At 44.8% G+C, this 23115-nt stretch overlaps 1 protein-coding gene across 4 annotated transcripts in view; it reads right to left on the bottom strand.

The window, feature by feature from the left end:
- The window catches only part of Ehf (ETS homologous factor), a 40016-nt gene extending 22298 nt beyond the window's left edge, over nt 1-17718 (bottom strand). Inside the window, exon 1 of one of the 4 annotated variants that reach the window (XM_085834616.1) lies at nt 17533-17718. The gene's annotated coding sequence lies outside the window, so the exon portion shown is untranslated. Of the gene's footprint in view, nt 1-6864; nt 7121-15526; nt 15549-17532 lie in introns of those variants that run through there. The other 3 variants (XM_021156032.2, XM_085834614.1, XM_085834615.1) reach the window with 3 other exon arrangements.
- Between the last annotated feature and the right edge of the window lie 5397 nt (nt 17719-23115).

Genomic DNA, 23115 nt, shown 5'->3' with positions numbered 1-23115 from the left:
CCTGTCTCATTCTCACCTTGCGAGAAAGAAAACTACTCAGATCAAGCCTTCCTTTCACACGGGAGGGGGGGGGGCACATTTTCTCCAATACCCCTCTGCTAATTCATCCTTCAGGGGCTTTAAGGCAGAAGAAAGTCTGTGAGACTCAGAAGGCAGCTGGGGAGGGACAGAGCCCAGCCCTGGCGTTTGTTTGCTCAAGGCTGGGTTTCTTCCTTGGCAGCATTAGCTCACCCACAAGCAGTGGAAAGGTTACTTTTTAACCCCGAAAGGGTTGCAGCTCAGAGCCCAGCCCTGCTGAAGAGAACAGTCCGGCAGCCTCAGAGGCTGGCAGAGCGAGTCCTCCTAGCATTGATCCCCAGGGCTCCCCTGCAGGGCTGATTCAAAATGGCTGTGGTGGGCACAAAACCTGCTGGATCCAGTAAGCACCTCCCTTGTTCCCAATTCAGGGATTTGTCCTCTACTTCCTAAGAGAAGGCAGGTGGTACAGGGGCTGGACCCTCTCTTCTGAGTTGAGGAGAAACTCTAGTTCCTCTGCTCACTGTACATGATGCTGACCTCTGTATCTATCTGGCCCAAAGCGCCCTGAGCCTCGCTTGTCCCAGCCATACAATGGGCATATCTCCAAACTCAAAGCCTAAGAAGAATCACCTGACACTGTTTATGTCCAGATCTTAGACGTTCACAAGTTCACAACAAGAACTGGGGCTCAGCAGGCGAGAACACCTGTTGCTCTTGTGGACGATCCAGATTTAGTTACCAGTGCCCACACGGTGGATCACAATACCTCTAACTCCAGTTCCAGGGGACCTGGTGTGCTTTTCACTCCTCCTCAGGTACCCGGCACACACACTGTGCATATACATACATGTAGGCAGAACACTCTCACGCATCAACACATGAAAAACGAATCTACAAAAAATTTAATAAGCAGCAGCATAAAAACATTTTTTTAAAAGAATTTGGTGTCTCGGGTCACACTTCTCAGCTTCTAATCAGGCTCCTTTCCTTGGAGGAAATTTCTCTACACGTCATTTCTCTACATACTCGCCTGGAAACTTCCATAACTATCCCCAACTCACAGAGAAGCCTTTGGGATGATGGGGTCCTAGATGCTTATCTCCCCCTCTGCACCTCCCCAAACCCTCCTCCCTTCGAACACCCCCATTTCCAGGGGAAAGCAGGCAACATAGTGAGGGGCCTTTTTTACAAGGCCCTTTAAATGGTTACCACTCATAAAAAAGTTTATGTGGCTTAACCCTTAGTGAGTCAGAGTTCAGCAGAGCTCACAGTGTCTTGTGAGTAGAGACAGTCCTAGACCCCCACAGCAGCCACGGGGAACCCTGGAAGCCATGGGAAGCACTTTGGGTGGACTAGCCTAGCCAAGTGCTTTTGGCCACATCTACTCCCTTCCAGGTCCAACTTCTCAAATAAAAAAATGTAGACATTGGTTCTCCAACAGCCTCTCGGGACGGTTGAGGAGATCAGATAAGATAATGGATAATAAATGTGCCTGGAGAACTATTAAAAAAAAAAAACCAATTATGACCAACGCACCCACACCCCCGTGTACTAATATAGACTTTCCATGGTGTGTGGAGTATAAAAAAAGCTACCCTTTTAATTAAAAGGAGAAAAGATTATTTAGGACTTGTTTTCATCTCCCTTCTTTGCCTTCATCATAGCTTTCTTTTAGAGAGAGAGAGGGAGGGGGAAGTGAGTGTAATATGAAATGTGTGAAATCGAGTCTAGGATCTGCAGAACCCCAGTTAGGTTCTAGACTCCATCTGGCTTCGTGACTTTAGATCCTACTCCTCATTCTGAACTCAGGCAATGATGAGGGTGGGAGGCAGGGCACCCTGATTCACTAAGCCTAAAGAAGAGCTGTTCTGCAGAATAAATACTACAGTGGCTTTAGGAGTGTCCAAATCCAGTGCATGGCATGCACACAACCCAACTTAAAAGCAGCCCGATCTTTCTTGTCTTTAAATAGAAAATTTCGAGGTGTTGCTCTAACATGTCTCACCTGTGCTGGGACTCGATCTATACATCAGAGGCTGAGAGAGGCTTCCTGTGCCGTGTGTACAAGGTGACCTGGAAGCAGGACTCACTTCTCTCCATCCTCAGCTTGAGGGATGGATACTGGTGGTGCTGTCAGTGGCAGGGCAGGGGCACAAAGGACCAGATTCTCCTCATGCCAGAAAGTGGCTGACAGCAGTTTCTCTGCACACCCACAACCAAAATTTGGGGCTGAATGATTCTTTCTTGAAATTTCTAATTAAGACCTAGTATATGTGAGTATTTTAGAGGGTGCAGTCTGGCAATTCATACATGTATAAAATATATAATTAGTATTTCCTCCTTTCCAACACTAGTCATTTGCTTGAGTTTGGAATGTTTCTGCCCCAGTTGCTTTGAAATATATAATGAATGATTGTAGACTGTGGTTACACTATTGTTCTGCAAGACACTGGAGCTAATTCTTCCTCTAATTGCATTTTGCGACCTGCTAACCTTTTCTTCTCTACCCCCTTCCTTGCTACTTTCCTAGCCTCTAATTCCACCATTCTCCCTTCTTCTATGAGATCATTATTTAACCTACCACCAAGGAGTAGAAGCAAGCATGCAATGTCTGTCTTTCTATGTCGGGTTTATCCCTCACCGTGATGCCCTCTAGTTCCATCCCCATTGCCACGAATAACAAGATTCCATTCACTTCATGGCTGAACACCAGCCTATTGCATATGTGAACCACATTTTCTCTACCAAGTCATCTGTCAAGGAGCCATTCCTGGGCCTACTGTGAATCCTGTTGTAAGAAACAAGTATGCAGGTACAGCTGGGACACTCCTTGTTGTGGAGATCGTTACACACAGGTAGGGTATGCAGCAGTACCCGTGGTTTCTACACACCAGATTCCACATGCTATAAGCTCTCTCTTTCTTTTATGTGTCCCCTGGAGCAAAGTCACCCCTGGTTGAGAGTTGTGTTTCAAACTAAAGTCCATGAAGGCAATGGATGGGGCAAATTAAGGCTCTAAGATGCCAACCATGGGAGCTTCTGGGCTTACATGATGCCCTGGGACCATGCTTCCTCTAGGCCTCCATCGAAAGCTCCCTTCTCTTCCAGAGGACAGCCATCGAAGCCACCACACACGACTGGACCACTTGGGAAAAACACACACAGCAGGAATGGAACACTTGACCTGACTAAAATTTGAGAATCTTAGATTTTTGCTGCTGGGAGTGGGGCATTGTCACATGGGAGAAGGCAAGGTCTAGTCACAGAGATGGAGTCTCTATGGCTCTGAGCTTAAAGGACATGTTCAAGAGCATCTACGATTCCTGCTCAGGTCAAGTTACTGTATCTCCAAGACAGTCCTTAAATGCCAAGGATCATGATGTATGCCATGAAGGTTGAGAGTCTGATAGCCATGTGCATTGTGGGGAAGTAGTGTCTTCTTTACAGCTGACAAAAGGTGGAGGTTACAAAAGTAAACAAGAATGTTTGGAAAGGACTCAAGCATCGTACATGTGGCTGCTGTCTAATGTTAATTAGTTCTTAGGATGACTCTCTTCTTAAGCTGGAAATTGGCTGGCTTTAGGGGCATTCTTGGGGTAGAATCAAACTCTTCAGAAACAAAAAGGTGCAAGAGTCTGGGAGCCATTGGTATGGAGACAGGTGGCCATACTTTAAGTCCTAGCTTTGCCAGACTATTAACATGGCAAATTCATACAAGTTATTTAACTTCTCCTGACTTCAATTTCCTCATCTATGATATGAGGATATTCTTTTAGGATTCTTGAGTTAAAAAAAAAAAAAAAAAGGAGAGGAGAGGAGACAGCTAGCACATGCTCAGAAAAGTTTCAGATACATAAAAAATACTTTGCATACATTAGGTGGTTTTTATAATTATAATATTAATAATATTCATGATTCTCATCATTTTTGAACTTCCAAGAAGAAAACTGAGCACCAAATTCATTTCAAACAAAACCTCAGACCTCCGTCATCTGCACACTTCTCCAGGCCCAGCTGCTAGAGCAGCCGAGCCTTAAGCCTGCTCTCCAGGTTCCTGTTCTATCCCACCTAGTGCTGCTGAGTGGATGCGGGCTATTTATATACCACAGCTGAGCAGTCTGCAGCTGGACGACTATTCACAGAAGTCATGTTATTTGCCCATGGGCACAGTTCTTGCCTGAGGGATGAAAAACCATCCCACCAGTTCCCTCACCTCTCACCAACCACAGAGCCTGAGGCTGCCAAGCCCTGTGCAAGGGCGCACATTCCCAAGCTCTATGTGACCACGGGTTTTGCATGCCCACGGCCCTTGGCTATTGTGCTGGAACAAGCAGAGATGGGGAGAGCACCATGGCCCTAACAAAACTTGGGCACAAGCTTCTCTGCCCTGTACGATGCCTTAATACAGAATACTCAGTGGTTGCAAAGATCAGGATCTGAAATCTGGAGTATAGACACAGAAAAACAAAGGAAGGAGACACCTTTGGGATTCTGACAGGGTAATGAAGCCCTGTATCTCACAGGAAGTTCTGCTCAGCCTCAGAACTCCTATCAAGGGCAAAGACTGTTCTACTGGCCTCTTTTCTAGACATGCAGAGAATCTTCCAGAAATTGGCAAACAAGGCCAACATGGACTTGCTCAGCTAGAAGCAGGTCTTTCTTTTGCTCAGTGGTAGGGTGCCCAATAAGGACCAAATGCTGTTTTGTTTTTTTTTTTTTTTAAATCATTTTTGTTATATTATAGTAACTAAAACTTGGAGTGCTAAAGCACTGAGCCATCTAACAGGAGGCTCAGAGGAGTTAGACAACCTGTTCAAGGTCATGGGGCTCAGCAAGATTGGAACTAGATGAAAATTCAAACTCAGACTAACAACAATTCTCAGCAGAGCCTAGAGCCTCCCTCATGTCATTTGCACCCACAGTCCTGTTTCAAATGTGGCCTCAGCATTTCTTGTGTCACTGAACTGCCTCGTACCTTTATTAAGCTTATACAATAGCACATATAAAATGCACAATAAGTAGATACATATATATATGCATACATACCTGTATATATGATGTCACTGCCCCCCTGGATAAATCTACAGAGTTATTTCCAGCTTAATATTTGAGAAATAAGTTGGCCCAAAATTATGGGTGCTTTACCTGAATTAGATGCCAGGTCAAGGGTTTATTGTTTACTCCTATCACAAAGTGGGAGGCATACTGAGAAGGCCCTGCACCATGGAGCAGATTTATCATCAGGATTAGCGGTTGCATCCCCTACCCTTGGTCTGAGGGAATTGAGAGTGAAAGCCACAATGTTCCTCCTTCATAGCTCCCCTCTTCAAAAACCTAACCACACTCCTCACACTGCCTCAGAACTGGCTGCCACAGGATGCCTTGACTTCTCCAGTCAAGAAAGCAATTAAGCCTTTTAAATAATTACTTGTTCTGTGACAGCTGCAGCCACCAGACAATTCTCCATCCTTAATCAAAGCTGCCAGCAGGCTGAATACACAGCCTTTGTCTTAAAGATGCTTCGAGCTTCCTACTGACTTCCTGTTTCAATTTGACTGTTCTTTTCAAAGGACTACTCCCAAGCAGGAGAAAAGAAAATTTATGTTTATGTAAAATGTAGCTGAATGGTACACAGGTCACAATTTGTGTTTTTACAAATTAATTAAAATGGGAATCAAGCTTGCAGAATGTATCTGATCCTCCTGGAGTTACATCACAGCTAACTTCATACCTTCCTAATGTACTTTGAGGCAGACATTTCTTGTTTCCAGAGGCAGCATCCTGGAATATTATTCCTAGAACACTGAGCATTTTCCTACAATATGGGGAGAGAGAGGATGGCTGTTTGGCAGATACACCTTATTGACAGTAAGCCTTTGGGAAATAGTCACATCGTGCTGACCTCTATCAGCCTTGGTGCCAGATCCAGACAAGATGGTACATACTGACAGTGGCAGGCACCAAAACTGATCAAAACACGAGATTGTCTGAAATAACCCACAGAGTACCTCTGTCAATTTCATTCAGATATGACAAGCCGGGACAAGATTGAATCACCAAAGGTCACAGAGCCCTTTGAGGCCTCAAGAGAAGTAATTGTTCTCTCCCTCTACCAAAAAACGTGCGTATGTTTCTGCTTCAACACTTCTGTTCTATGGGCCTCAGGTTTTCTAAGGATCAGCTGCTGATACCTAAAGATCTATGGACATCATGATAGTTACCATGGATACCAATATAGTTAGTATAAAACATAAAGTAAAGCTCTGTGCTCATGTGACATTAGAATTCTAAAGAAACCTCATGGCAGACACGGGTTAGCAAACCTAGGTTTTGCAAGGTTTCAACTCTGTTCTCTTACCTGGCATTGGTGCTGCCTTGATGCCTCCCACTGGGAGCAAGAAAGGCTCTACTGTCTCTTGCCAGTGGCACCTGAAGCAGGAACCAAGTCACATCCTAGGTGTGTAATTTTTAAGAACTTGACATTTTCCTTAGCACCTCTGAACCTCAAAAATCTGTCTCCTTGCTAAGGCCCCCTTAGGATTTTAAAAGGCCAATGACTATAAGGTAAAGAAAATATAGTAAAGACACAGGCCTCGTTCTTCCCGCAGCCTAGGATGGACTGTAAGAGATGTGGTGGCTTAAACATCACAGATGACTCCTACAACCACCACCTTTCAAATTAGCTTGAGAAACAGGGACTGACTCTCTTGTGGAGCGTGCTCACCACCCAAGGAAGAGTGGAGCTTCAAACTGCATGGGATCCTACCCACGATCTGCGGTTCTAAGGCCCTCTGTTAGAGTCCTCGAGCACTCTCCCAGCTGAAAACGTCTGCTCTGTAAACTTACCTGCTCTCACTTCAATCTCTCACCACCAGGTGACTTTCGAGACATCAGTCTTAAATGAAATGTCCATAAACATGGAACTGCTCATGGAAGGTCAGAGACAAAAGATTCCATCCAGAGGATTCAAGGTTCAGTCTGTCTGTAGAGAGCCCATTGCTATTCTGTTTGCCAGTGTGACACAGAGTCTGATGCCCAGGACCCCCAAACTGCCACATTCCTAGGTGTATAGTTACTTATACGTGTGCATCTCTGAAGACTGAACAGCTGCTCTCATCACAGAACCCGGAATTTCTAGATAGCCCTTATGTTTGTTTTGTTGTTGCATTAATTCAAAAGGCTCTTATGACTGGCTGCTGTGATCCCTGACCTGACTCAGCCCCACCTCCACTTTTAAAAGATTATTTAACCACCTAGGTGCTAAGCCTTACACCCTTCAAAATTGATGAATCAGCCTTCAGGTGAAGGAAACTTATCTCTGAGAAATACTTGTTCAACTATTACAAATATTTACTGGTCTCTTCCAATTAACATATATACTAGATGTATTGCATCCTGCTTGATGCTGGGGGTGGGGGTGGGGGAATGTGAACAAGATACAGATGTAGCCCTGCACGAATAGATTATCAGCCAAGACACACTTTCAAAACAATAACAGATCTTTCCAAAGACCCCTGAGCTCCTTCATCACCTTGATAATAGAACGGGAGCAAGAGCAGAGACAGCCAGGGAACTCTCTCTGTTATTTGGGGAGAAGTAGTCATGGAAAGAATTTCAACAAATTTAAAAAGCAAGTTGAGTCCCCACCTCTCCAGCAACCCCATACCCTTGCCCTCTGAGAAAACCCTCACTTAGACATGGAGTTGGCAGACAGGATAACACCTCTGAGTTTCACAAAGAAGCCTCAGCCAAAACCAATCTCCACTTGGGGCAGAATAAAGCAGCAGGTTGTCAGCATGGCTGCAGGTCTCTGCCCCAGACAATGGCGTGTTTATGTGTCAGAGGGTTAGGAGTAGGTTGTTAACATAAAACCCACCGTACACAGAGCTGTTAATTCAGTTGCTGGCAGGGGCTTCTGTTATCTTCGGAATACCTCCCAGAGGGGATAAACCCTACCTCTTCATTTGAGTTGGCAGCAGGATTATTTTTTTGCACCTGTTGCTCTACTCCGATAACAATGCAGTTAAGCATTGATTTGTTGGAAAATAAACAGAAAAAAAAAAAAAAAGCAAAGAAAGGCATCTGCCCAAACAGCCTGAGCTGGTTTGACTCAGTCTTCATGCCAATTTGTTTTTCCTATAAAACCAGAGAAAACCCTGTCCTTTCGGTTATGATGCTATCCTCCCACTCCCCTGAAGAAAAGGAGGTATCAAATAGGCCACTGGGAGCGGGCAAGGCTCAGGAGCTAGAAGACTTTGTACTTTTCCATTGGCTGGTTTGCAAGGGCACTGAGGGGTGTCCAAGGTCTGCAGAGTGATATGGCCAGCCTCCAGCTAGCCAGGTTCAGATCAGGAATGAGATGAACAAGGGTGAAGAAGGGACTCCTGGAGGGTGATTCAACCTCAAACCACACTCTTCAAATGATCGACTTCTGAAATGCAGGGTGCTTAGGGAGGAGATGTTGGTCTATGGGTTACTAGGTAGCTAGAGTGGAGACTTAGCACATACATCCCCAGTCTCAGTCCAGCCTTTCTCGCAGGTGCCCAACATCTAGCCTAATCCCTAGACTATGGCACTCCCATCTCAGAAATGAGGCTGTCCATACTTATACCAAAACCAGGCTTGTAAAAGCTCCCCTCATGTTCTGCATCAGGCTCTGAGATCCCAAGTCCCAGGGTGAAATGAATCTGAGAAGATTACAGTGCGATTTCTTCTGTAAGCCAAACAACACGATATTCTCATTTCTCATTAGTCTGTCAAAAACCCATGATGATTTAAGCCTTAAAGGGCCACCAAGTACTAAACATGTCATTCAACAGAGATGATGAACGACATCAATTAGCCAGTGGCATCATCACCCAACCTTCAACACACGGTCAAAGAAAGTGTCTTCATATTTCATTTCATGCATAGTCATAGGCAATATACATGGCTCCCCACAAAAACACCTCCTTCCCAGCCTTCTCTGGACCACAGGCCCATTACCAGGGGTTTAAAGGGTCAGAGAGCAGTAGGGAGGGGCTGAGGACCAGGCAGGATTTGTGCCTTCTCTTCTGAGTGTTAAGGACAGGGTGATCCAGCACAGGTGGGACATGGCTGACTGAGCACTCCCAAGCATTCTTGTCATGAACAGGGCAGGGAGTGGAGTTCCTCACATCAAATCAGGCAGCAGAAGAAGAAAAGGTTTAACAGCACCCTTCATTGACTGAAAATAAGTAAGACCAACTGCACAGGAATGCGGGAAGGGTGGAGGGAGGGAAGGGGTGGGGACTGGAGGCAGGGAGGGACTGGGATGGACTAAGACAATGGATCTGACCAATTCAAGAGTCAAGTTTCCTCCCAAGAAAATACCAAAATGTCAAGCGAACAGCCACTGATCTGAAGTCTCACAAACTGTATAATTACAAAACAACAACAACAACTAAGATAGAGAAGGCAGTTCATATTTGTGTAGACTGAATGGAGCCAAACCGCACATTAATAATCTCCTGGAATCCTCATGAGAATGTCAAACATAACGTACTAAAAAAAAAAAAAAAAACTCCATTTTATAAATAAAAAAGGCACAGTGAATTTCAAAATCTTACCTGCTGATTTAGTAAATAGAAAGGGCATCCTGTAAGTGAATTAGGAAAGGGGTGGGGGAAGCCTCGGAGATCTTTATAGCTTTGGAAATGGATCATTCTGTCACTAAAAAGGAGACATCAGTCTCCTAGGACCTCATACTTTTCATTTAAAAGCATGTCAAGATGGCTTATTGATTTTTCCCCACTAAATGTAATGAGGAGACTTGCTGGTCATCCTGTACTCAAGAAGGAGAGGTGTCCTTGAGCACATGGGAGCTAGTTCCTACTACATTCTGACTCATGGTCCTCCAGACAGATTCACGAAACCTTCAACTTGAGTAGTGGAGCCGCTGAAGATGTCCACCAGTGAGATGCACATGCTGTGCTTGTAAGAGCCCCTTGATTCGATCCCCAGCACCGAACCAAAGCAAACCCTTCACTCCTACTTCCTGTTGAAAGCCCCAGGTAGATTCAGGGGTTAAAGTGGCTGCTGAAAGCCACCTCAGACTTATTGGCCTTAACAAATGAGCCCTAATAGTAGCAGGAAATGCTGAAGAAAATTAAGGAGAAATTAGAGTTCCTTCGGAGGGCACCAGAAGTATGAGGGAAGACCTGCAAGTGCTGGGAATACCTCAGAACCTAAAGGAACTGGGTGTGTCGTCTGGGAGCCTAATTTCCACCAAGAGAGATCCAGCAAAGCTTTCCATAACTCCGCTTAACTGCTTTAACTCAGTGGTCTATGTGTGGAAGAAGCTCTCTGGAAATGAGAAAATGAAAGCCCACCATGAAGGTGAGCACCTCAACCCCACAAAGGCTTTCCCGGGAATTCAGTTTCACAACACTAACAATGACTCGGCCCCTCCCCTGCTTGTTTCAAAGGAAACTTTCAGTGTAAACTTAAAAGGAATTCACCAACTCAACTCTGCAACTCCGTCTTCCCCTCTTCTGACCCAAGCCTCAGGCTTGCTCCGAGGTTCCTTTGATGAGGAAGATGAGCATGGACAATGTCCTCCAAAGCAACTTCCCAGACTACCAGGCCCCAGGAATTATCACGATTTCAAAAGCCTCACCCTGATGAAAGGCACCATAAGCTACAGAATGCAGGTCTCAGGGCAAAAGGAAAAGAAGAGCTCCTTGGTGAAGCCTTATTAAGTACGTTAAGCTAGGTATGATAGCGCATGCTCTAATGATAACACTTGAGACACAGACACAAGAGGGTAAGGAGTTTGAGGCAGCCTGGTCTATACAGTGAGCACCAGGCCAGCCCTAGCTACATAGTGGGGAGACGGAGAAGGAAAGGAGAGAGGAGAGGAGAGGAGAGGAGAGGAGAGGAGAGGAGAGGAGAGGAGAGGAGAGGAGAGGAGAGGAGAGGAGAGGGAGGGAAAGAGAGAAATATGAATATATGAATATGCAGGTCAAAAGCATAGCAACAGGATATTAAATGAAATAGTCTTCCTAAAACCAGACTCTATGTAACAGGGGCCATACCTACATAAACATATAAGTCACCTCTGATGCTGGCTGCCTCCAAGACAACAGCCCTAACATTTGCCTTTACCACATCAAGTCTCTATCATCACTGAGGGTGGAATGCTCTTTTCTGGATGCCCCATGATCTTGCCTTCTCAGATTGTTTAGAGGATAAAACAGATATAAAGTTGAACACACTGGAAACCCTATCCTACAGCAGACACTCGGCAAACAGTAGTTATTAATATTAGTGTTATCATTACTCTCCTCTCTATGCCCTGCACCCAAATATATCCACAACACCAAGGCCATGGTCTACAAGCAGAAAGAACACATTCTGCTGTCGTGGTGAAGAATATGGACTGTTGATCTACTCAGTGGTCATTTCCTATGCCAGAGAATGCTGTGCCCTACGTCCTCATCTCCATTAGTTCTCCGTGGATCCTGGTGCACTCTATCAAAGCTTGTGAGCCTCACTCTTAATTATGCTAAGTGTGTGATATTACAATGTGTGCTTCATTAACACACTGAATTAGAACATCTGTCCCACATCTAATTACCTCTGTGAAGGAAGATGTTAATACATTAATATTTCTGTAACAAGTGCAATATGATATAAAAATATTAATGATTTGTCTTGAAAATAATCACTGTACCAGCTAATAGTAATGAGGAGATTTGCCTATATTCATACTAAGAGGATGTGTTAAATTATAATTTAGAGTTATTGAAAATAATATCATTTTTCCCAGGTTCCCCTGAATTTCTTCCTTTGGAAATGAGGTTAGAACTCTGGATGTTTTACTAATAAGCAAGGATTATTTGTTCAACTTGGTCTTTAGAAAGGATTTAACAGTTGTCTCCAACATCTCAACAATTTACTGAGAGGCAGATCCACAAGATCTCAGCAAAATAAGCAGCTGCACATCCACCACACCCACACGCTGGCCAAAGCCTCCAGACGCCCACGGTTAATGTTTTTTGCCGCAGTGCTCAGGAGGTATCTAGGGAAATTCTCAAGAACTGTAGGAATGAGAACCATTTCACACAGCAGAACTATCTGGTGGACAACCAAAAGAAAGACACTTCTTCTAGGGCCTCCTACATGTGAGGTATCCGGGCACAGGATAGAAATGCCAAACCCATCCCTTGTGTGCTGTGGCTTGAAGCCAGCTCAACGTAAGGATCAACTTGGAGGTCTCCTATTAATGCGGACCATCCTGTTTGTTTCCTGAAACCCACTATCTCCAGTAAAAATTAAATATCCGGTTTTTCTTCCCCAAGGTCAGAGTTTAGAATCGTCACAGGAAAAGGTAAACCGAAAACAAAACTGGAATTTAACACTCCTGCTCCAACACCTAGATTGAATACTTTTATGTAGGCCCCAGCCTACAAATCATTACTACAAATTATTCATGAGCATTGTCTGGGTGCTTTCACGTTCTTTGCTTAATTTACTCCTTACTAGCCCTGCACAGTAGATGTTATTATCCCATTTTCCAGATGAGGAGTCTTAGATGCTAACATTTACAGAATTCACCCAGAGGCACTCAACCATCCAGGGACAGTGTCCAATTTAAAGCCAGGTATTCTGACTCTATACCCAGGCTTCATCTTATCACACCCCAGCAAACCCTTGGCCCCAGCTATGAGAACCCAATGCTGCCCACCCCTTCAGACACAAGCAGTCTTTTTTCACAAAGTCCCACAAGCCTCTGGCCAGTAGAGGGAAGATGTCTGAATTGCAACTAGCTGCTCTTTAATTTCTTAAAGGGAACAAAGTTAGAGCCGAAGAGATGGCTCTGTGGTTAAATTAAGAGCACTGACTGCTCTTTCAGAGGTCCTGAGTTCAATTCCCAGCAACCACATGGTGGCTCACAACCATCTGTAATGGGATCTGATGCCCTCTTCTGGTGTGACACCACAGTGTTCTCATTTAAATAAATAAATAAATCTTTAAAAAAAAAATGTTAGGCATACCCTGAATTTCAGGCTAAATCTACAGCCCACACAAAGCCAAAACAAGCCTGGACAGCAGTCACCTGGAAGCAGAAGTGACATTAGCTCTCCCCCTTCAAAATGCACTCAACTTTTCCTCCAGATGGTAACAGCAGCCCTACCGAGAGAGAGCTTGTTAAAGCTCCTAAGAGAGATCCCGGGGTGAACTGCACAGTGGCCACGTTCAGCACTCTGTCGTCAGACACAAGGAAAACCCTCTCTTATTCTGATAGGCTCATCAGGGTTACGGTGGTATCAGGTGGGGGAAGGGTTAATATTAACTAAAGTTTCTCCGATCCATACCCAGCTTAAGGTCCTAGTCCCGGAGTCTGCTTATCATGAGTCTGTGACACAAGGAGAGCAAGAAACAGCAGATAAGCCGCTTCAGCTTCCCCACAGTTACATCATCAAAGAAACCGTGCAGCTAGACAAGGTTATCTGAGATAAGTTTTCACAGTAAAATAGTGGGGTTAGTGGGATGTTCGGTCCCTTTTTACAGGAACACAATTATCTGTTTGGCTCTTCGCTCCTTTTTATTTTAAGCTTGTAACATCAGAAAACATGTTTTGGTTGCCCCTGGACACATCATAATGTAAGCAAATAGTCCAAAACTCCTCACCAATGACTACAATGCTAGGGAGTAAATGAGAGATCAGGAGAGGGAATACAACTGAGGCCAGTGACCAGGTGATAAGGAGCCCAGGCCCAGAAGGCAAGCCAAAGACAGACTGTGGTTAGGTGCTAGTGAAATCATTTTCAAAGGAGCATTTAACAGGACGTCTCTTTTTAAAACTGAGTCAATTAATACCCTAGGAGCCTCTTTAAGTGGGGCACTCTGCTTGACCCGGTTATAAGCTCTGTCTGCTGCAGATCCAGAGCTGAGCCATCTGGGAACAGCATGGGCTTCAGGTTGGCCCAACCAGCCCTGTCGCCCCCATGATTACCATCGAGTCTTCCTCTAGGACAGGGTCCATATCTTTCTCATCTGCTCAGTTGCCCATGGACAAACTAATGTAGCTCAGGCGGAGTGGATGCCAATGTGTGGAAGGCTCACCTCGGGCTGATCCCGTGGTAGCCGAGGTGCCTCTTCAAATGCTAGTCACAAATCACCTGCTCTCTATTGATCATAAGCTGCCCAAGTCTGCTATCTCACCAGCTCTGGGCCCATGGGTTAGGATGCCATAGCATTAGCCGCTGAGACCCCTTCTGAAGGTGCCAGGTGCCAGCTACATACCTCACCAGTCTCAGTCAAAGTTCTGAAGACCCTAAAGGAGACCTTTAAGAGCCCCCAGTAATCTTCCTATCTCTGGACATCTGTTACCCCTCTCTCTGTTCTCATAGACGCTAATCCTTCCAACCCTCAACATAGTGGTGCCCCCATCCTTGGTCACCATAGCTGACAGAATCTGTAAGTTCAAACATATCTTTAAAATAATCAGGATGTACAAAAGAGGAAACTCAAACCCAGAGATGTGCAATATATTGGTCTGGGCCACACAGCCTTGCCAGGTCTCCTCGCTGCCTTGGTGAGCACTGTCCCACCAACCACCTTCCCTGTTCTGTATACTCTGATCACTCCAAAGACAGAGACAGCCTCAGGAAAGATCCCTAAAAAATAATCCTTGTTCCTGACTGAAAGGTAAAGAAGTTTTCATCAACTGACTATAAAGGACTGATAGAATTGTCTACTGCCGACCATCTTGGCTTCTTCACCATGATGCCATTTGGCTAGAAAATATATCCCATCCTAAGATAAACTATCATGAACAACCATTCTCTCCATGACATCGACAATTTCCTGCATATCTTAGTACCTGGCCCTCTAAAATTCTGACCAACATTTAAAAAAAAAATCACAAATTTTAATAAGAGCAAAATCCTGTTCCTTAGAATAAATTGTACCGCTTAAAACCATTTTATAAACAGTTAAGTATAAAAATGTCAATAAAATGAATTATCTATCCTCTCCCATCAGCTGTAGGGAACCAATTTAAGGAAAGTTGGCCAGTGTGGCAGCCTCCTGCCTCACTGCTCCGAGGGTGACCCCACTACAGATTTGTCTTACCCAAGCTGAAAGTTCTGTGCTCAATTAATAGTAACAGAAGCAGGGGCAGAGTGTATGGTCTTGAAACACCAAGCCAATGCTTCCAACCGGGGCCCCACCCACAACAGAAAAGTCTGTGGCTTCAGTTCCATGAAGAGGAGAGCCAGCTGAACCGGAGAAATGGCTTAAAACACCAGCAAAATGGTGGCATTGAAATTCAGGTTCCCTCACTCCCGAGCCCCGTGTGTTGTCGAGCTCTGTTTTGGTGTTACAGTACCCACCCCACCTCACCTCCCACAAGTCTTCAGAAGCGATATCTGTTTTAAAAGGCCTAGGGAGGCCTCCGTCCAAAGGGAAAGGAGACTGAGTGAGCTCTTGTGTAAGCCTCCAAAACCGTATGTGATAATACAATATGAAACAACATTCTTACCTGTTAAAGACGCAAGAAAGCACGATGAACACAGCCTAGTTCTCAAATCCCCAAAGAGCGGAGGATATCAGAAGGAAATAAAACCTAGTAAGGGTCCGGAAAGCAAAATCCCACTTCCTTAGAGCAGAACACGGCCCCAAAGCACTCACCTCTGACCTGCTAATAATACCAACTAGCTAACCGAATACCAGCAAGAACAGAGCTGAAGTCTCAGTTCTGTTTTTTCTCAGGCCTTCAAAGGTATTGAAAGAGGACTGAGGTAACACCAGCCAATGAATGGGAGACCCTGAGGGTACCCACAAACATGGAGTCATAGGTATGAGTGGGGCTTATCAGAAGTTTAGAAAGACCCAAGGTATTTACATAAGAAATCGCAGTATTATAATAATATAACAAGGAAAACATCAGAAAGCTTGTGTGGATATAGGTAATATAATTTTTAGCACACACAACAACAACAAAAAATGTTATTGACTCTGGGACCTTTTGCATAAACGAGGCCTGGGTCAAACACACTTCCATACCCACGACTACGGGAAGAGGTCCTGGATAAGGGTCTCATGAGTGGTCACAGAACTTCTAACACAGCTTCCTCAAGATTGCTCTCTTAACGTCTCTGCCCAATGAAATAGAAACATGGGAGGTGGTACTCGTAAGAGTTGGTAGTGTTTAAATGTGGTTATAAACTTCCAAATAACTCCAGTCTCTCCCACCACAGTTCTTAAACGCCACTCTCCAGTGATGCAGCAGAAACTAGTCCCACGTGGCTCCATATTCTAATAGCATTCTCAACTGTGAAATTCTCTTTATCTCTTCTGTAAAGAGAAAAAAGAAACTTTATCTCTTCTGTAGAAATTGACTCTTCCCTGGACCTCAAGGAAAGTAGCGCCCAGCCATTCCTGATCCCTGACTTCTCCTTATTCATTGAAAGATATTGCCTTGATAAATCCTCACACCAGTGCCCACAGAGCCAATTGATGTTTCCATCAGAAATCTCAGACTCCGAACTCCCCGATTCTCCCTGAGATCAATGTGGAAAAACAATAGAGACACCTGAGGACTCAGAGAATTTTATGCTTCATCTAGAACATGTATTGTCACACAGCAGATTTCAGAGAGTCCCAAGGAAGACAAGAAAATAAACATGGCCTTGCCACTTTGTTGCTCTCATGAACCAACAAGATTCATTCCCCCACTGATCTCGGCTCGATCCACACTGAGACCAACACTTGTTCATAGTGTACAAACAAAATCAAAAGAGTCCCTGCATCGAGGACATTTGTTGCTGGTGAGTCATGTCTGCCTGTCTGGTCATAGTATTCCATTGTGGAAAAACAAAGGGTTGGTCTGTCCTCTTGTGATACGGTAAAAATCATCTACCTAAGTTGAGTTTTCTTTTTGCCTAGGATCATTTTTAAGAGTACCACCTGCCTAACCTTGGCAGCCTGACTCCTGCCGCCTTTGTGAATATAGATTCTTTTACCTATCTACACCTATTTCCTCAAACTGGAATACACTAAAGGTGAATTGGCTTTTCCCTATAGCTCCTGAGTCAGAAGAAATATCAGCCAAGACACCTCTAGACTGTGAGACCATAAGCTCACCCTGAGCCCTACCAGCCCTTAGCCAGCCAGCTCGTCACTGAACGACATCAGAGTCACCTGTCTCCGTTTGCTTTTTTGTCCCAGAAAAATCTAACCCAGGGATATAGCTCTGGCATACATACCACATGGGCAGAGAGAAACCAGGGGCTTTTAGACTCTCACTGATTGGCAGTCCAGACAATGTAGGGAATTCACAGATAACACTCTCACACGAGTAACCCAGCTGCTCTCACCCAGATAAACTCTAACAAGACCCAGTGGGGGAGCCCCGGGAACACAAGCTCGACTTCCTGCCAGCTGCCTCAGGTTTATTTTCACCTGTCTGCTTCAAGACAGCTTGTCTTTCCACCAAGCAGGTGTTTGAATCTCAGGTTCAAAAGAAGTTTAAAAGCGAGGACTTACCTCATTTACCTAAAGATTCTGGATGGGAAGTCCTATGGCTCTGTTGATGAAGAAGAAGGCAGGAAGCTATCACACCAGCTCCTACCAGGATGGGGAGCCACGGCCTTATCACGTCTGAGCTCTCATCAGAGTGAAGATAAATGCATATGACAATAATTTAAAATCATTTTGTAGGATGTTAAGCAATAAGCCACCAACCGGGAATTCCCTAAGTCACTTCCCCCTCCTCTGATTGGCTGCCCGGCCCTTTAAAAAAATAAAATAAAGGATTACAAACATTGGCTCATTTGCATTTGGCCAACTCACACGTTAGTGTTCAAACAAAACAGGTCTAACCAGGTTATGCCTGTGTCTCAAGAACAGAGACAACCTGTTAATGGATGAGGAATTGATTTGCTGGTGACTGTACTTTTCAGCTTAGAGGCAGTTTCAGGTGAAAAGTATCTCGCTCCTCAAAGATGCTGTGAGGAAGGGGGAGTAGAAAAGCCAAGTCCAAGTCCCCGTCAAGCAAATGAAGGAAGAGGGCCTGAGGTGCTCTTAAACATCCGGCTCATTTTCTAACCTGTATTTAGTTCTCTCCTATGTCATCAAGATCTTTGCCCTGGCTGTGCAGGTACCCAGCGTGGAAGGAGCTTCTAGTCCATTCTGTCTCTGGGCATCATGACCAACTCTTTGTAGTGACTCTTGACAATTGCAGAGGCTTCCCCCAGTCCCAGGTAAGCACCTCGGAGGATCGGACAGTCCTGAAAGGGAGGGGCCACTATGAAATGTCTTTGGGCAACAATCCTCAGCCAGACAAGGGCTGGGGGACCAGCTTGTCTTCCCTTCCCCTTGACCCTTACACGATGCATCGTACATATTATCAGCCCTCCCTGTAGGATCCAGAAAAGAGAAAACCAAATGCCAGTCTGAGCAAGATATGAACTGCTGAGGGGACCTACGGATTTCACATATCCCCACCCCCTGAGTGAGCTAAGGGTGCACAGGGAGTTTCCTATTCTTGCTTCACTGGGTCCCACATGTTTCTCCACCTGCACAGGTGAGCGACTACCCTGGCCAGGAAAAATACAATCCCCTAACCATTAACTTTCTCTTCTGGGTCTTCCTGGACACCAGCCTTCTATGAGCAAAGCAATCCCCCTGGCAGGTTTGTTGAACTCGGCGAGGCTCTTCTCCCTCTGTGGGAAGACAGGAAGGAGTTTGGCAAAAAGAAGAGTTTGTGATCACAACTCAGTTCCTTCTGTGACAAAAAAAAAGTGTGTGCGTGTATGCAAAAGTTCATGGAAAAAACAAAACCCAAATGGTTGTTGTGCTGCTGACTGGGGTAGGAGCCAGCCAGCTTCAATGTTCTCTTGTACTTGTTGCTTGGTTTAAGCACCATGAATTCAGAGAAGTTCCAGGTTCAAAAGACAGAGGTGAGGCAAGGGTGGGTTTGGAGGGGTCTTGGAAGAGAGTAGGTCTTTAAAGGAGGTATTGGCATCCTTAATGTTTAGGGTTTGAAGTGACTCTGTGAAGCTGCTCTGCATCTCTATCCTCCAGCAAATAAACCCACCTCCCCTGCAGTTCAACCTTATCTAGCTGCCAAAGGCTCTGTTGACATGCAAATGTATGCCCTGGGCCTTATAAAAACAGTAAATGTCATCACTGCCCATTATCATATTAGCCCCAATTAGTCTATCAGCTCCAGATCTGAGAGGCCCCAGGGAACAGCCAGCTGGAGTTTTGCTGGAGAGATGAATCAAGCTGCCCTAACTCCACCCACCATAGGGTGTTTGCTGGGGGCGGGGGCGGGGGGGGGGGGGAGCGGAGGGTGCCTCTAGGGAAGCAACCTTAGCCTTCTCCACACTTTTGTGTGACCTTCACCTGAAACAGCAGAGTCTGGTAAGGGGTACATCAAATGCAAATACCTAAAATTTGTGGCTCCGTAGCCCAGGCCCAGCCACTCTTAGTTATGGGCCTTTTAATATCAAGATGAGGCAAGACTATTTCTGCTTCCATTCCTTTTACACTAATTCTAATAAGCTAGATGGACACTCCTGAGAAGGGACAATCTGGGACATTGGTGGAGGTGGGATGTCACCTTATAGCCACAGCTACTGTGGATGTGTATATATATGTATGTATATGTGTGTATATATATATATATATATATATATATATATATATATATGTACCTCCACAGCTGTATATATTAATACACATATGAATATATATGTATACATATATTAATATATATTACCTAACCAAGTGTCTTATAATTAGTGGGTCTGTATTAAATATTGATTGTTTTCTTTACTTGGGACTAAACTTACCTTTCTAGAAGAAAATCAATAGCTAAAACAGTACTTTCCCTCTTAGGGAGAGAGAGAGAGAGAGAGAGAGAGAGAGATTCCTAGGCATTCATTCATAGAGAAACTCCTCCAGATGAAGTCATTTACCTGATAGTCAATTTCAAAAAGACAGTGCTGGTAGGTAGGTAGGTAGGTAGGTAGGTAGATGAAGAAGAATTGGGCAGAGTGTCATTATCATCACAGATTTCTATCATTCACTCTATGTTTCTCAGGTTCTCTGGAAGACAGATAAGAAGGAAATAGAACCAGGAACTGTACTAAGGTCTCTAGAAACACGCATACTCTGAGTAGAAACCTGCCAGGCATTGGACTTGGACAAAGACATAGAGCCTCTGAGTCAAGTCCTGAGGCAAGACGTCTCAGTGAAGTGCCTACTGTACAAACATGAGGACTTTCGTTCAGATCCACTGTGCCCAGGTAAAATGCCAGGTGCGGTAGCATGCACCTACAATCCTAGCACTAGGGATGACAAAAGGTTCCCTGTGGCTTGCTGGTCAGCTAGTCCTGCTGAGTCACTGACAGTTCCTGTCTCAGAACCTAAGGTGGGGAGCCACTGAAGAAAATGTCAACCTCTGGCCTCTGTGTGCACAAGCACTCAAGTGTATACACACAGGCATAACAAACACCACACACACACACACTCACACGGTAAGAATCAGAGGGACCTAACTGCTAAACCGAGAGTCTCTCTGAGATCAGCAAGCCTTAAGGGCTCCAAGGCTCAGACAAGGCCCCGATGTCATTACAAGGCCAAAGGCAGTGATGTCCTTGTTTTGCACAAAGGCAGATGCTCACTGGCTTTACACTTCAGACCCTAACTAGAAGTCTATATTCATCTTTGAAAGCAAATGTGTGTCTGTGTATATTGCTGTCTCTCATTCTCTCCTGCTGGTCTGGATCTACTGAGTGTGATATGTAATAAAAGACAAACAAAAGTTTAACACAAGCTGAACAGGAACAAGAAATATTCTCTCTCTCTCTCTCTCTCTCTCTCTCTCTCTCTCTCTCTCTCTCTCTCTCTGTGTGTGTGTGTGTGTGTGTGTGTGTGTGTGTGTGTGCCTCCATGTATAACAGGGGGCAGAAAGTCAGTCATTTATTAGCCTGGTTATAGCCAAATAAGGAACTAGACATCATACATATGATGTACATAAGGTCTCTAGAAACACAAATACTCCGAATAGAAACCTGCCTCATCTTCCCGACAGGTCAGGTGGTAGGAGGCTTCTCACCTCTTACCATCCTCTCAAGTTCTGAACATTAATGATTAGATTTCTGGACTCTGCAATGATCTCACGGGCCCTGAAAGTGGCCGCCTGTTTCTTGGGGAGGTCATAGGTTGACTGTTGTCCTCACGTTTGCACGGAGTGTTTGCACAGAGCTCTCTGTGGCTATCACCATCACATCTGTGCACCCACCAGCTGCTGAGCAAGGCCTGCGCACTGCTGAGGTGAGAGACAGCCTCACTGGGAAGTAGGGAGGAGCCAGTGATGCTGAGTGCTCAGTGTGGCAAGAGACAGATGGAGAGACACAGGCAGGCAGACAGGCAGGCAGACAGACAGACAGACAGCTTTCTCCATCATTTGAACATGTCTCCAGCCCTACTTAAGCACTAAAGAAAAAAAAAACAGAAGTACCCTAAATTCCTACCCAGAAGCCCTCTCTCTATTCCTGCCCAGCACCATTGCCCCGGCCTTACCTCTTCTACAGTGTATTATCTTGCTAATCCCTCTCTGGCTTTATCTTCCCTCAGGACCAGCCTCACACACTGTCCCAACTCCACTGTGGGGACAATCACTCTGGTTCTCGAATCAAACTACTCCCAGACTCTCAGGACCAATTCTCAGTCTCAGAAAGGGCCAGAAGACCAAGCAAAAGTTGACCTCTGCCAGACAAATTTTCTGTAACCAGAATTTTCTTTTCTCTATAGGGAAAAGCTTTTCATAATTAGAGCAGGCTTTCCCACCCTCTGTGTCTCTTTATAACAGATGAATTAAAATTGAATATATCTAAGGTATACAACATGATGCTTTGGTATGCCTTGTGGAATGAATAAATCAAACTAATTAACATATGCATGAACACACAAATTTAGCATTTTTTGGAGTAAGAGCAGTTGTAATCTGTTCTCAGCAGTTTTCAAACACACAATATCTTGTTTTTAACTCCCGTTATCCCATTGTACAATTATCAGTTGCTTTCATAGGTTAGGCTTTGCTTAAGATTGCCCTTCCCACTATCATGGAACCCTAAATAAAAAATTAATGAAAGGATGTCTATAGCATATGACTGAACTCCAGCCAGGGCTGCAGAGTGAGACCTTGTCTCAAACAAGTAAAAGCAAGTGAATGAATGGAGGACCAAACTAAAACTAGACACCAATGTGAACAAGTCTAAACTGTGGTGACAGACCTGGATCTTAGGGACCAGTCTCCAGCCCCTGTGTTTCAATATCAAATACTGGAAAAGCTGAATGTTCAGAATAAAAATTGAGGGGAAAACCCACTGCAAAAGTAGGGATTTTGTGTTGTGCGGGAAGTTATGAGGGTCTTTTGACACAAAGGTCACCCCGCTGATCACCAGGCTTGGTGGCATTGGATAGGCTAAATGCCATGTGAGAAGTCTCTGACATCTGGAAACAAATTGAGGAACAGAGCAGAGGGGGCTGTGACAGTGATCACAGCAGGGACCGAGGACAGCAAGGAAACCAAGCTGGGAGAGAAGGTCACTATCCTGTGGCCATCGCACAACCAGCTTCTGGTGTCTCAGAGTGACCACCCAGACAGCCATTCTGAAAACCGTCTTCCAGATAAAGCTAGCACTGTCCATGCCCTTGGACCAAATGCATCGCATCTCAAAACTCCCAGAAGTGCTATCAGAAAGGAGACAGGCACATCTACAGGGACTATGCAAAATACTCATTTGTATAAATAAGTTATCCATTCAGGCTATTCAAAACATTTGCACCTGTGGGCTGGTAAGAGGCAGGAAAGAAACCTCTGGAATTATTTCTGAATAATTTCCTATTTGGGGGAAATCCAGATGAAATCTCCCTGCTGATGTTGGGACATGTCTCTGATTTTTTTTTCTCTCTCTCTTCTCTCCCCATCCTAACTCTTAGTAATCGCGTGTTAGTTCAGGGTTTGAAATCAGTCAGTTTCCTGCTCTCTGCACAGGCTATATGCCAAACAGTCCTATTTTGACAGGTAACTTCTTTCATGACATTGACCCAAGG

The sequence above is a fragment of the Mus caroli genome, unplaced genomic scaffold (genome assembly GCF_978045245.1).
Source record: "Mus caroli unplaced genomic scaffold, Mus_caroli_1 scaffold_2, whole genome shotgun sequence".
Lineage (NCBI taxonomy): Eukaryota > Metazoa > Chordata > Mammalia > Rodentia > Muridae > Mus > Mus caroli.
The sequence above is the reverse complement of the archived record's forward strand: the minus strand, read 5'-3'. Positions and strand labels throughout refer to the sequence as shown.